Source organism: Petaurus breviceps, unplaced genomic scaffold (genome assembly GCF_028583685.1).
Source record: "Petaurus breviceps papuanus isolate PSGF00001 unplaced genomic scaffold, PetGlider_PUasm1.0 90731, whole genome shotgun sequence".
NCBI classification, from domain to species: domain Eukaryota; kingdom Metazoa; phylum Chordata; class Mammalia; order Diprotodontia; family Petauridae; genus Petaurus; species Petaurus breviceps.
Genome location: NW_027187325.1, coordinates 5,403,527 through 5,417,785, shown reverse-complemented (window position 1 = coordinate 5,417,785; position 14,259 = coordinate 5,403,527). Strand labels below are relative to the sequence as shown.

The window sequence follows — 14,259 nt, the reverse complement described above, 5'->3', positions numbered from 1 at the left end:
CCCAGAAATAACTGGCCGTGTAACCTTGAGAAAGTTACTTAACCCCAATTGCTTTAAAAAAACCAAAACAATATACACTGAAAGTGAAAATACTAGTTCATCTTTTTGCTTCTTCAACCTTTGCTTCTACCTTCTGAGAAACAGAATCGGCAGCACTTAACACTAAGATACTATGACCTCTAGGTAAGTTAGGAACCTAAATCACTTGTCTGGCACCTAATCAGACATAGTACTTTTTGGTATTTTAAATATTCATGGGTATATGTCTTCTTTTCTCGATTAGATTGCAATCTTCTTGAGTACAGGAACTACTTTAAACATCTGGCTATCAATTATTGATTTGAACACACAGTAGATATTCAAATAATTCCTGAATACATCTTTCATTAGAAGGGCTATTCCTCCAATGTTACATAGAATTTTAGGTGTGTTAACACATTTAGCAACTCACTAATATTCAGTTCCATTATTAAGACACTGTCTCAGCCTCAGCCACTGGAGAATTTTTTCCATGTTTTTTTTTTTTTTTCATGGCCATTTGGAGCACTAAAAAGAAAATTAGTCCTATTGCCCTTATGGAATGAGTGCATATTTAACTTCCATGCCATAGACAGAAACTCAGTTTTATGAACCAGTTAACGGAGAAAGTGCATGGCATGCCTTTTGCAGTACTTAGATATTGATATATGATTTTTTTTTCCTCAAGGCTATGCTGAGGAGGTAGCAGCAATACGACTTTTTAAAATGTGAGTGAAACTTTCATTTGAAGTCTTTCCACTACATGACTTCAAGCAATTGGCTTGATGGCTTAAATAGTCACAGGCTGTAGGTTAAAATAGGAATGAGACTGAAAACTCTTACAATAACACTAAAGTTGAAGCTTAATAACTGAAAAGCAACGTAATACTTCATAGAGCTGTCCTTATTCAACCTTCATGGTGTTTAGTTTTGCAATACCTTTGCTATGAATCAGATTCTAGGGCATCATATGTCAAAGGGAACAGACACTATTAGTACCCTAAGCTCTCCCTTTGTATAATTCTTAAATTCTTCTCTACCAAAGCTTCTCTATTGAGCTGACATAGTTACAAACCACCGAATATCTCTTCAAGATTTTTCACAATGGTTTTGCTGCCAGAACACAAGTGTTGTGAAAATCACTGTGAAATCTCCATAAAAATGATCAAGGAAAAAAAACACATATTAACCTTGTTGCCACTGGACATACAGATTCTGGCAAGTCCACAATTACTTATCTATAAATGTGATGGAATTGACAGAAGAACCACTAAGAAGTTCAAGAGGGAAGCTGCTGGTATGGGAAAGGGTTCCTTCAAATATGTCATGTTTTTGAATACGTTCATGAGTATGGTATCACCATTAATATATCCTTGTGGAAATTTGAGACCAGAAAGTATTATGTGATCATTGCTGATGCTCCTAGAAACAGGGACTTTATCAAAAACATGACTGCAGGCACATCTCAGGCTAACTCTGCTGTCCTGATTGTTGCTGCCAGTGTTGGTGAATTTGAAGCTGGGTATCTCAAAGAATGGGCAGACCCATGAACATGCCCTTCTGTCCTACACACCACGTGTGAAACAACTGATTGTTGGTGTCAACAAAATGGATTCCACCAACAACCCCCCCCCCCACTTCCCACCCGAGCCAGTTGATATAGGAAGAAATTGTTAAGGAAGTCAACACCTATATTAAGAAAATTGGCCACAATCCTGACGTGGGAGCTTTTATGTCAGTTTCAGGTTGGAATGGTGACAACATGCTAGAGCCAAACTCCTTGTTTGCAAGGAGTTTGGCTCCAGTTATGCCTTGGTGCAAGAAATAAAATGTCACTCATAAGGATGACAATGTTAATGGAACTACACTACTTGAAAATTTGGACTGTATCCTGTCACCAGCCTATCCAAATGACAAGCCACTGTTTTACCCCTCTGAGACATTTATAAGATTGGTGGTATTGGTATGGTACCTGTTGGTTGTGTGGGAGACTGGTATTCTAAAATAAGGCACGGTGATCACCTTTGCCCCAGTCAGAGCTACAACTGAAGTAAAGTCTGTTGAAATTCACCATGAAGCTTTGACTGGGGCTCTGCCCAGGGATACTTGGTTTCAGTATCAAGAATCTGTCTGGCAAAGATGTCTGCTGTGGTAATGTAGCTGGTGAGAGCAAAAATGACCCACCCATGGAAGCAGCTGGCTTCCCCAAACAGGTCATTACCCTGAATCATCTAGGCCAAATCAATACTGGCTATGCCCCTGTTCTGGATTGTCACATACCTCACATTGCTTGCAAGTTTGCTGAACTGAAGAAGATTGATCATTGCTCTGCTAAGAAGCTGGAAGATGGACATAAAGTTCTGAAGTCCGATGAGGTTGCCATCATTGACAAGGTTCCAGAGAAGCCCACGTGTGTGGAGAGCTTTTCTGATTATTCTTCTCTTGAACTGTTTTGCTGTTTGTGATGTGAAGCAAACTATTGCTGTTGGTGTCATCAAGGCAGTTGACAAGAAGGATTCTGGAGCTGGCATGGTCACAAAATCTACCCAGTAGATCCAGAAGGCTAAATGAATATTCTGTACAACACCTGCCACCCTATTATTAATCAGTGGTAGAACTGTTTTAGAACATTTTCCCCTAAATTGGCCACTTAAGTTTAATAGTAAAAGACAGGGTAATGATTATAATGCATCATTTCAGGAAGAAAGGGATGTTTTTATTTTTTTGTTTATTTTTTGTGGACCCTTTGTTTCATGGCAGCTTTAAATTATTATTTCTTAACATCAGCAATTTTTAAGTGGAGAAAACTTGACCAAAATCTGTCACAAAATTTTGAGACCATTAAAATAGTTTAATGCAAAAAAGAAAAAGTTCTATAAGAGGGCAACAGCAGCCTTTCAGATCTTTCTGTCTGAGGCATTTAATTTATACCTTCTTATCCTTCAATATCTTCCTTCAGAATTACCTCTTCTAGGTAGCCTTTCCATGCTATTCATGGGATTGTAGATCGTAGGGTAGTTCATATTCCAAAACTACTCACATTGACCCAGATTTATGTCTGGTCCATTCTCATCAAGGTCAGCACCTCTATGTGCTCCCACAAAAATGTCACTAGGAATTTCTGATGTCAGCTTATGAATGAGTTATCCAGTTTATAAACCTGGATAATCATTTTGGAGTTAATACTGTCTGAATCTTTGCCTTGATTGAGTCTAGTTGTCCCTATAGTTTAGTTTGCCAAGGCATGACTCTTTGCTCTGTTCACTTCAGAATACAGCTGTCACTACTTGAGAAACCAAAATCCTTGATACTAATGGTACTGGTCTCAGGCTCTCCAGACACTGTCATTATAGTTTTCCCTTTTTGACTCTTTTTCTTATTCCCAAAGCTTCTCACCAATGAACAGTTCTAATGAAAAATTGTGCCCTATACCCAGTTATTCTGGTAAATGTTGTCTTTGCCCTATTGGATATGCCTATAACATCAGTATCAGTATCAATATCAAAGATATTGAAGGATAAGATAATCATAGATTTATAGGTAGAGGCAACCTCAGAAATCATCTAATCAAGTCTTCCATTTTGCAGATAAGGAAACTGAATCCCAGAAAAGTGAAGTGATTTGTCTAAGTTATTCAGATCATAAGCTCATAGATGACTGACCTGGGCACCCTCCTTAAATGGAGGTTTTAGGAAGAACTCTTCAATCTACCTTTTAGTCCATAGGGCAGAGGGCCCTGGACAATTAGGCTTCTAATGGCAAGGTTCCCTGGGGGCATGATAGAAAAGTCTGAAGGAGATGAGCTGGGTAGGAAATAAATGGGTTCTCCTTTCTTTAAGTATGATTCAACAACATGCACTGAACTAATGTACTTAACCTATAACTTACTCCAGCAAAAATTAAAGAGTAGGTCATGAACTCCTTTTTGGAGTTATATGTTTAAAGCAGTTTTTCAGAGGTGGCAGAGGAATTCAAGAACCACCTATACCCATCACTCATGGAAAGGATTAAGAACAGAGTGTGTGTGTGTGTGTGTGTGTGTGTGTGTGTGTGTGTGTGTACACCAATGTATGTCACTTTATATTTGAAAAATGGAATCAAATAATATGTGGGTTATATACTTTCCAGGATTTTGTGAACATGAAATGAGAACATACAAGCAATGCCCTTTGTAACTAAGCCTTTATATATGTATGAGCTATGACATACATATCTGGAACCCCATTCCCTGATCATGGACTATAATAAGGAAAAAGAGAGAAATTCCACTGTTAGAAAAAGGTTTACCTTACCAGTTCACTAACCTAATGAGATTCACAACAGCTGGCAGTCTTGGTATTTGGGATAGATACTCTTTCATCATTGCTCCAACTCTGACTCCATTACAAGATTAGATTCTCTCCCACAATTTTCATCTATAGTAGGCTGGCTCACCAATCATGTCTCAGGTTGTGGCAATGGCTGCCACAGTCATTCAAGTCTAACTTATAGCATACTGGATGATGGATAAACTGGATGATGACCATATGAGCATTGCCACTCATAAAGTAATCAGGAAATCCAACTTTTAAGAGCAGGGAAAAGAAAAAACAGTCAGTTTTGTCAATATCTAAACCATGCTACTTCGTGAGTCAACATATGTTAAGGGAAGTACAGTTTCCTTAGAAGCACTCAGTCCTAATGCAGATTGGACCAATAACTTCTTCTTGTCTCACACATTTAATTTCTTCTTTCCAAAACTTCTAAGGTCCCAAACACTAAATAATAATAATAATTTTAACAGTTCATAAATATATGAAAACTTAGAGTTACAAAGGTTTTCACATGGCCAGTTAGGTATTGCAGTGGTTAGAGTACTAGGCCTAGAGTCAGGAAGGCTCAACTTCCTGAGTTCAAATCTGACTTCAAACACCTACTATGTCACTTGACCCTTTTTGCCTCAGTTTCCTCACCTGTAAAATGATCTGGAAAAGGAAATGGTAGACCATTCTAGTATCTCTGTCAAGAAAACCAAAAATGGGGTACTAAGAGTCAGACATGAATGAAAAATGAAAGCTTTACATGTGTGACTAGAAAACACAAATATTATTCATTTCCATTTAAAAAACCCTTTATTTATTTAATTTTAGTTTTCAACATTCATTTACACAAGATAGCAAGCCTACTGAATACCCCTTTCCCCAATCTGCTCTCATATAAAATTTACTCAATTCTATCTCTTCCTTTCTCCTCCCATAATATTCCTCTTTTACCTCTTAATTTTATTTTTTAGATAACATCCCTTTCTATTCAACTGATCCTGTGGCCTATATATATTTATACATGTACACACACTCACATATGTATTTATACACAATACACCCTCCTATACATATGTATATAAACATATTATATATATACACACACACACATAGGTATGTATATGTAGAGATATAAAATATATATTCCCTCCAACTATCCTCATAATGAGTAAAGTCTCATTAGTTACAATTATCATTTTTCCATGTAGGAATGTAAATAGTTCAACTTTAATAAGTTCCTTATAATTTCTTTTTCCTGTTTACCTCCTCATGTTTCTCCTGCTTCTTATATTTGAAAGTCAAATTTTCTCTTCAGCTCTGGTTTTTTCATGAAGAATACTTGAAAGTTCTCTATTTCATTGAATGACCATATTTTCCTCTGAAGCATTATATTAAATTTCTCTGGGTAGGTGATTCTTGGTTTTAATCCTAGCTCCTTTGACCTCTGGTATACTATATTCTAAGCTCTTCCATCCCTTAATGTAGAAGCTGCTAGATCTTGTGTTTTCCTGACTCTATTTCCACAATACTTAAATTGTTTCTTCCTGATGGCTTGTAATTTTTCTCCTTGGCCTAGGAACTCTGGAATTTGTCTATGATATTCCCAGAAGTTTTCTTTTTAGAATCTTTTTCAAGAGGAGACTAGTGAATTCTTTCGATTTCTATTTTGTCTTCTGGTTCCTGAATATAAAGGCAATTTTCCTTGAGATTTTCTTGAAGGATGATTTCTAGTTGATCCTGACTTTCAGGTAGTTCAATAATTTTTTAAATTATCTCTCCTGGATCTATTTTCCAGGTCTGTGGTTTTTTTCAATGAGATAGTTCACATTGCCTCCTATTTTTTTTTCATTTGTTTGGATCTATTTTATAGTATCTTGAGTTCTCATAAAGTTATGAGCTTAAATCTCCTCCAATCTAATTTTGAAGAAATTATTCTCTTCAGTGAGTTTTTGAAATTCCTTTTCCATCTGGGAAATTTGGCTTTTTAAGGCATTCTTCTCCTCATTGACTTTTTGGGACTCTTTTGCCATTTGAGTTAGACTACTTTTTAAGGTGTTATTTTCTTCAGTGTTTTGGGGGGTCCTTTTAGCAGGCTGTTGACTCACTTTTCATGATTTTCTTGCATAATTCTCATTTCTATTCCCAATTTTTCCTCTACTTCTCTTGATTTTCAAAATCCTTCTTGAGCTCCTCCATGTCTTGTAACCAGTTTGTATTTTTCTTGAAAGCTTTTGATGCAGAAATGTTGACTTTGTTGTATTCTTCTGGTTCCATGTTTTGATACTTTTTTGTCCCCCCAAAAGGATTCTATGGTTTGTTTGTGCTTCCTCTGCTTGCTCATCTTGCCAGCTAATTAATTGACTTTTGAGCTCTTTGTCATGGCAGAACTCTGCTTCCAGGGTGGAGAGAGCTGTGTCCCAAATTGCTGGGGTTTGTTTAAATGCTGTCAGAGTTATGAGGAGGGTGACCATTATACAGCCACCCCAGGACCACCACCCAAGATTGCAACCCACATCCAAGCAGGTCAAAGCAAGAGCAATTACCCTCTTAATGGTCACTTGGTCCCCCTAAGATCTGCAGGCCAGGAGCTCCAGAGGCAGCCACAGGGCAGAAGCTGCAACCACTGCCCCTCCACCACCTTTTTCCCCAGGGCAGGGGCTAAACCTTGCTCTTCTCCACCTAGTTCCAAGAGAGTTCCCTACTGATCTTTTACATTTTCTTCCGTGTTTATGGGTTGAGAAGTCAGGAAATGGCCACAGATGCCAATGATTCTCTCTCCTGAAGTCTGCTGCGGCTGGTCTGTGCCACTGGTTGGGGCCACCCCGGGTCTGGGACCATATGGCTCATGTGGGACTCCACTCAGCTCCTAGCCAGTGTGATAGACCCTTCCTGTTGGCCTGCCAGGCTGCCTTCAGTGGGAGATTTGTTTCTTTCTTACATCTTGTGGATTCTGTAGCTCTAAAATTTGTTTAGAGTCATATTTTATAGGTATTGGAAGTGGTTGGAGTGGGAGCTTAGATAAGTTCCTGCTTTTGCTCCACCATCTCTGATCCACTTAATGCATTTCCATTTTTTAAATGCTGAAATTACCACTCAAAATGATGCCATAGATAGAAAATTTATTATATTTATAGATGGTGCATAGATGGAAGGAAAAGTTAATTCATTGAATTACCACATTTGGAAGTACCTTATTTGGAAGAACACTGAGAAACTGGAACATATCAAAACTAGATCAAGATAGGACCATTAAAATTATTTGATATGAATGTAGGTTAAACAAATTGGGGCTATTTAACCTGGAGAGGGAAAAATTAAAGGAAAATGTGATTGTTTATTAAAATATTTCATTTTTTGTAGAAAATTGAATATATTTGGTCTTGACCATAGAGAACTAAAAAAAAAAAAATTTGACATTTCAGGAAAGCTTATTTCTGTTCAATTTAAATGGGGGAAAACATATCATATAAATTAGAACCATCCCCAAGTAGAAAGAGCTGTGTGGGAAGATAACAGGTTCCCAATTATTAGAGGTATTCCAACAGAGGTTGAATGGTAACTTGTTAAACATGTTGTAAAATAAATTCCTCTATTGGCTGGGGATTAGATTCAGTGATTTATCAGGTTCCTCTCAATTCTAAAATATATGACTAAAAACCTTACTGAAGGTAAAATAGAGAAGTACTAGGTTCCAGATCCATGACTCAAACCCTAGTCTTAATTCAAGTGCCCTTTCTTTCTATCTCATCAGAATACTCTGTTAACCTTTGGAATAGTCACCTACCTGGGGACCTAGCTCTCTATAAATTTAATACTGTCACTCAAGATGAATCTCTGTGGTTACATAATGACCAGATCTCAAGTAGATGCTATGTTCCATAGCAGTGATCAGTGATTAAAATGACAAAAGAGTAGATTTTCCAAATTATTCCATCCATGCTTACTCCAATTGAGCTAATCATAAAATCACAGCTTTATAAATTAACCCTAAATCCTTAATGTCAGTAGAGTCAATAAAATCCAACATTCTTGGCCCTGTCTCTGTTTTATGAGAAAATCACTAGACCCCTTTTGCCATTTTTATAGGAACTAAAGCAGAAAGAGAAGATTTGAACAGCTTTGGTCTCTCAAAATTTTACTGCTTGTGCCCAGTGGAGCCTGTTTAGGAAACATTAACAAGAAGTCATAAAATAATCCAACTTTGTCCCATTAACAAATTAATCAAGTACTAAAAATGCCTTATGAAAGGGAACTGGAGTGAAAATAGGATAGTGAGGGTCATTTTCCATCCCTCTACTCCCCCAAAAGCATTTTCTATGCGTTCAGAAGATACTGAGGTTTTACAAAGCAAAAGCTAGGTATAGAATTCAAAATTTTTGCTCCTCGTGTAAAGATAATAGGCCCTAGATGACACAAAGACTTATGATGTTTCTTTCCGAAATGTCTGTCCACATTCTGACCTATGTGTTCTTTTTTGTCACTCTAAACCTTCTTGGCCAATGAATTTTATAAAGCATCCCCAAACTTCCTGCTACTTATATTCTACTTCCTGCTTTATATTTGAGTTATGAATTAGAGTTTGTATTTATGAAAGATGTTGAATTGAAAGGGTCAATCAGAATCTCTTACTGTGGAAGAAATATGGACTAGAGTCAACTTTATTTTATCCACCTTTGACAGTTTTTTAGATTGCTGTTATATTACACCTGAGATAAAAAAGGCTGCAAACTACATTTCAACCAGCTCCTCACATTATACAATTAGAATCATTAAATTATGTCCAATAAAGAGCAAGTTGAAAAGGTGGCATTAGATTTGGCATGAAAGATGGGTTTGCATGTGCCTTTCATGGCCATATGTCAAAAAATTATGTAAAATTTCAGTTCTCATATTCTTTTATTTCCTATCTTTCCTTGGAGAGATTTGCTGAATAAAAATCAACTGCATACCAATGGAAACAACAATGGTACCTGTTTAGAATAAAAGGAATTCACAACACTTATATGAATCCTCCATGGGAAACCTACTATCAAGCCAGTAGAAAGGTAGGAAAATGTTTCTATTAAGACATATGTTTATAATCTTTATCTCTTTCTCTGCCCCTTCCCTTTCCCCATACACAGGATCTCAAGTCTATTTTATTTTACTCGCTATAAGATACTTATTGAATTTGATCATTAACTATCATTTTTAGCATATATTATGTAGAGTGTCAAACTGGAGAAGTAGTTTGGTATAATAAAAATAGGGAAGACTTTGAAACCTGGAAGAGCTAGTTTTAAGTCCTGTATATGATCACTTACTATTTATGTGATCTTGGGAAAGTCATTTAAACTCTCAATATCCATGGCAAACCTCCAAGTCTACAAGCTGTTCAGAAATAGCCAATCTGCATTGGTGGAGGAAATGTCCTCACCAGAATTTACTAACACCAATGAAATCATAGGTCCAGGGATCTCTTTCCTGGCTCTCTCCTCATTTGCCTTCAGATAGGAAAAATAATAAAAGCTAGAATTTATTTAGTGATTTCAAGTCTGTGAAGCACTGTATATGTGTTACTGATAAAATACTTGCTCTAGTCCTTAAAGAGATGACAATTATCTTAAAAAGACAATAAAGTTACTATAAACTAAATGCCAAAGATGAGGTCCAGAGATTAAATTTTCAAGAGTCCAGAGGTAGGAGAAATCACTGAGGGCTGGGTCACTTTAGTAAAGTCTTCCCTGAAGAGATGAAAATTGATTTGGCCTCCTAAATGAAGATAAATGTTAGAAAAAATAGATTAGAAGTAGAGGGCACCAGGAAGAACAACAAAAAGAAAAGAACAAAAAGAATAAGAACAAGAAAGAGCAAAAACAAGAATAACAAGAAGAAAAAGGATGAGACTGATAAGAAAGAGGAGAGGAAGAAAGAAGATCTGAAGATGAAGGAGAGAGAAAGATTGAGGAAATAAGATTTGAAGGAGTAAAGTTTGGAAAGGAACAGGGGAACTTCTTTCTCTGAAATAAGAGAATTGTCAGAAATGGTAGATGAAAATATGATGTGGGAAGATACAATTATCTACTGTTCTGTCTAGCTGAGGAAATAAGAAGGTGAGAAGTCTCAAAGACAATCTTTCTTACTCTTGCTCTTCTCCTTTTGCATCTTGTTCTTATTCTTCATCTTTCTTCTTATTCTTTCTGCTTCTTCTTTTACTTCGTTATGAGATTATGGTTTTCTTGAGCCTCCAATGATACTTATTTTTAAACAATGAGTTACTTTGTTTCGGTTTGTTTTCAGTTTGTTTCAGTTACTTTTAGATAAAAGGGAAGATGTTTCTCCATTTTCTCAGACCACCACCTTCTTAGATGAAATTCCTTTTCCACAGACGTTCTCTCTACTTTCATCCTTAAATCTAATCCCTAGTTCTTCATAGCTCTTATTGTCCTGTATTCATCCTCTCCACTGAGTCTTCTGGATTTTTTACTTCTTAAGAATTTCTTCTTTGATTTTAAATTCCTTTTTTATGTGTTATTTCCTCACACATCAGCACATATAGCCATACCATTATACCCTTCAGTATCCCATACATTTATTCCTGCTAAGATGTAGTCTTTAATATCTTTTATCATTTTCTGAAAAACCTTGGGTTTTTAGCAAACAGAGCAGATAAAAAAAGTTAAAGCTATCTTTGCCTAAATAAGCAGCATGAAATTCAGAATGAGAGAGGTGATAATCATCTCTATTCAGATGACTCTCAAATCAATATATCTATCCCTTATCTCTCTGATGAACACCACAGAATCATTTTCAGTTTCCTGTTGAACTCTGGGACCTCCCCTAAGCATGTGCAATATGGATCTTCTTTTCTTCATCCCTAAAGCCACCAAGAGAAAACCAAGTTCCCCTATTCATATGGAGGGAATAATTAAAAAGAAAATAAAACAAACAAAAACTTCCCAGTCATCCAACTTACTTTTGTTTCCTTTGTTCCAGTGTCTTAGCAGTAGCCAACTCTTTAGTACTTTTACATCTACAACATATCAAAGATCCTTTTCCTTTTCCTTATTCACCCATCTAGCTCCTTATTTCAGGGAGTCATTCGGTAAATCGGTCAATAAAGAGTTAATAAACAGCCAAGAACATTTATTAAACACCTATTACATTCCTGATACTTTGCTAAGTGTGGAGATATAAAAAGAAGAAAAGACCAGGGCTCCCTCCCCCCAAGGAACTCACAATCTAATGGGGAAACAACAAGCGAAAATATGTAAAACGAGATACAGACAGGATAGAGGACATGAGTAAAAGAAAGAAAGGGCAATCACGTGGTGCAGTGGATAGAATGCCAGGTCTGGAGTCAAGAAGACCTCAGTTCAAACCTAGCCTCAGACACTTTACTAGCTGAGTGACCCTGGGCACTTACCCTATTGGCTTCATTTTCATCATCTGTAAAAAGAGCTGGAGAAGAAAATAGCAAACCACACCTTTATCTTTGCCAAGAAAACCCCAAATAGTGCCAATAAAAGTTGAACATGATTGAAATAACTGATCAACAACAACATCAGCAAAAACAACAAAAAAAGAGAAAAAGCCTCAAATTTAGAGGGACTGGGAAAGGTTCTCTGTGTAAGAGGCAAATTTAGTACAAATTAGAAGGAAGCCAGGGAAGCCAATAGTTGAAAGTGAGGATAGAGAGCATTCTAGGCATGGGCGGGGGGGGGGGGAACAGCTAGAGAAAATGCCAGAAGCTGAGAGATGAAGCTTTTTATTTGTGGAATGGCAGGAAGACAGTGTCACTGAAGAGTATCTGGTAAGGAATAATGGGCAAGAATACTAGAATGGTAGGAGGGAGTTAGGTTTTGAATGCCAAACAGAGGATGTTGTATTTGATTCTAGAGGTGATAGTAAATCACTGAAGGTTATTGAGGAGAGGAGTGATTCGGTCAGACCAGCACTTTAGGAAAATCACTTTGGTGCCTGAATGGAGGAGGATGGATTGGACTGAAAAGAGACCTGAGGCAGGCAGACACAACAGCAGGCTATTGCAATAGAAGAAGTATGAGATGATGAGGGTCTGCATGAGAATGGTGGAAGTGTTGGAGGAGAGAAGGAGGCATATTTTTCAGATGTTGGAAAGGTGATATTGACAGACTTTGGCAATAGAATGCATATGAGGGGTGAGAGACAGGGGTTGAGGATGGCAGATAGGTTTTGAGCCTGAGAGACTAGGAGGATGGTGTGGCTTTCCTTTCTCTTCGAGTGAATAAGTTATTTTGAGTATTTTAAATATCCAAATTCTCTATAAAGGACATATGAAGAAAGACACTGTCTCTATACAGGGAAAAAGCTGATAAATATATGCATAGGATAATTTCATATAAATGCATACATATATAGATGTGTGTGTGCATATACCTATTTGTGTCTAATGTTAGCCATCTCAAGAGCAGGGGTGAAGTTAGAAAAAAAAGGAAAAAAAGAAACTTACATTATCATTTTGTTGTATATTTCAAAGGAATTGCAAATTAGATTTGCATTTCATATGTAATCATCTTTTTTAGTTGTCCTATGTTATGGGAATGCTTATTTTATTCCATAAATTAAAAATAAAATAAATTTTAAAAAAAGAGAAGAGTAGATCGAGGAGAAAAGGGTGATCAACACTGTCAAAGGCTGCAGAGAGGTCTAGAAGAATGAGGGTTAAGAAAAGGCCATTGGATTTAGCCGTTTAAGAGAACACTGGTAACTTTGGAGAGAATAATTTTGGTGGAATGATAAAGTTGGAATCAATATTATAAGAGATTAAGAAGTGAGAAAAGACCTTTTCTAGCAAGTCCGGAGTCAGACCGCGCAAGATGGAGCGAGTGATCTGTGGTCAGAGGAAGGGTGCTGGCTCCATCTTCCGCACCCACCTGAAGCACAGGAAAGGGGCCTCCAAGCTTCGGGCTGTCAACTTCCCCGAGAGGCATGGCTACATTAAGGGTATCATAAAGGACATAATCCATGATCCAGGCCGAGGGGCTCCTCTTGCAAAAGTAGCTTTTCTGGATCCTTACCGATTTAAAAAGAGAACAGAGTTGTTCATTGCTGCTGAAGGCATCCACACTGGCCAGTTTGTGTAATGTGGTAAGAAAGCTCAGCTCAACATTGGCAATGTCCTCCCAGTTGGCACTATGCCTGAAGGGACCATAGTGTCTTGTCTTGAAGAAAAGTCTGGGGACCAGGGTAAGCTTGCCTGGGAATCTGGAAACTATGCCACAGTGATTTCCCACAAGCCTGAAACCAAAAAACACCAGTGTAGCTACCTTCAGGCTCTAAGAAAGTGATCTGCTCTGCTAACAGAGCTGTGGTTGGTGTTGTTGCTGGAGGAGGTTGTATTGATAAACCCATCCTTAAGGCAGGTCATGCCTATCACAAATACAAGGCCAAGAGAAACTGCTGGCCTTGTGTCCAGGGTGTGGCCATGAATCCTGTGGAACATGCCTTTGGAGGAGGTAATAACCAGCATATTGGAAAACCATTCATCATTCAAAGAGATGCCCCAGCTGGACGAAAGGTCGGTCTCATCGCTGCCCAGCGTACTGGTGGACTCTGGTGTACCAAGACTGTACAGGAGAAGGAGAAATAAAGTACAGAATCCTGACAATAAAATTTATTTTGGAAATTGTAAAAAAAAAAGTGATAAAAGAAAAAGTGAAGGAAACTATTGAAGATGGCTTTTTCAAGGAATTTAGCCACAAAGGCAGAAAAAATATAGCATGATAGTAGAGATGGAAGAATAGAGTTTTTTTAGGATGGGGAGTCTTGAAAATGTTTATAAGATGTAGAGGAGGAGTCATGAAATATGGAAAGATTGAAAATTAGTAAGGGAATGGGGATAACAGAGGGGTAATCTGTTGTAGGAGATGAAATGAAATGGGACTGCTTGTGCAGATAGATGGGTTAGCATTGGTAAAAA

The 14,259-nt window shown here is 37.4% G+C and overlaps 2 pseudogenes; both read left to right on the top strand.

Moving 5' to 3' along the window:
• The first annotated feature begins 1,302 nt into the window (after window positions 1-1,302).
• LOC138145213 (putative elongation factor 1-alpha-like 3) lies at window positions 1,303-2,589 on the top strand (annotated as a pseudogene).
• Window positions 2,590-13,132: 10,543 nt separating this feature from the next.
• LOC138145212 (large ribosomal subunit protein uL2-like) lies at window positions 13,133-13,994 on the top strand (annotated as a pseudogene).
• Window positions 13,995-14,259: the final 265 nt, after the last annotated feature.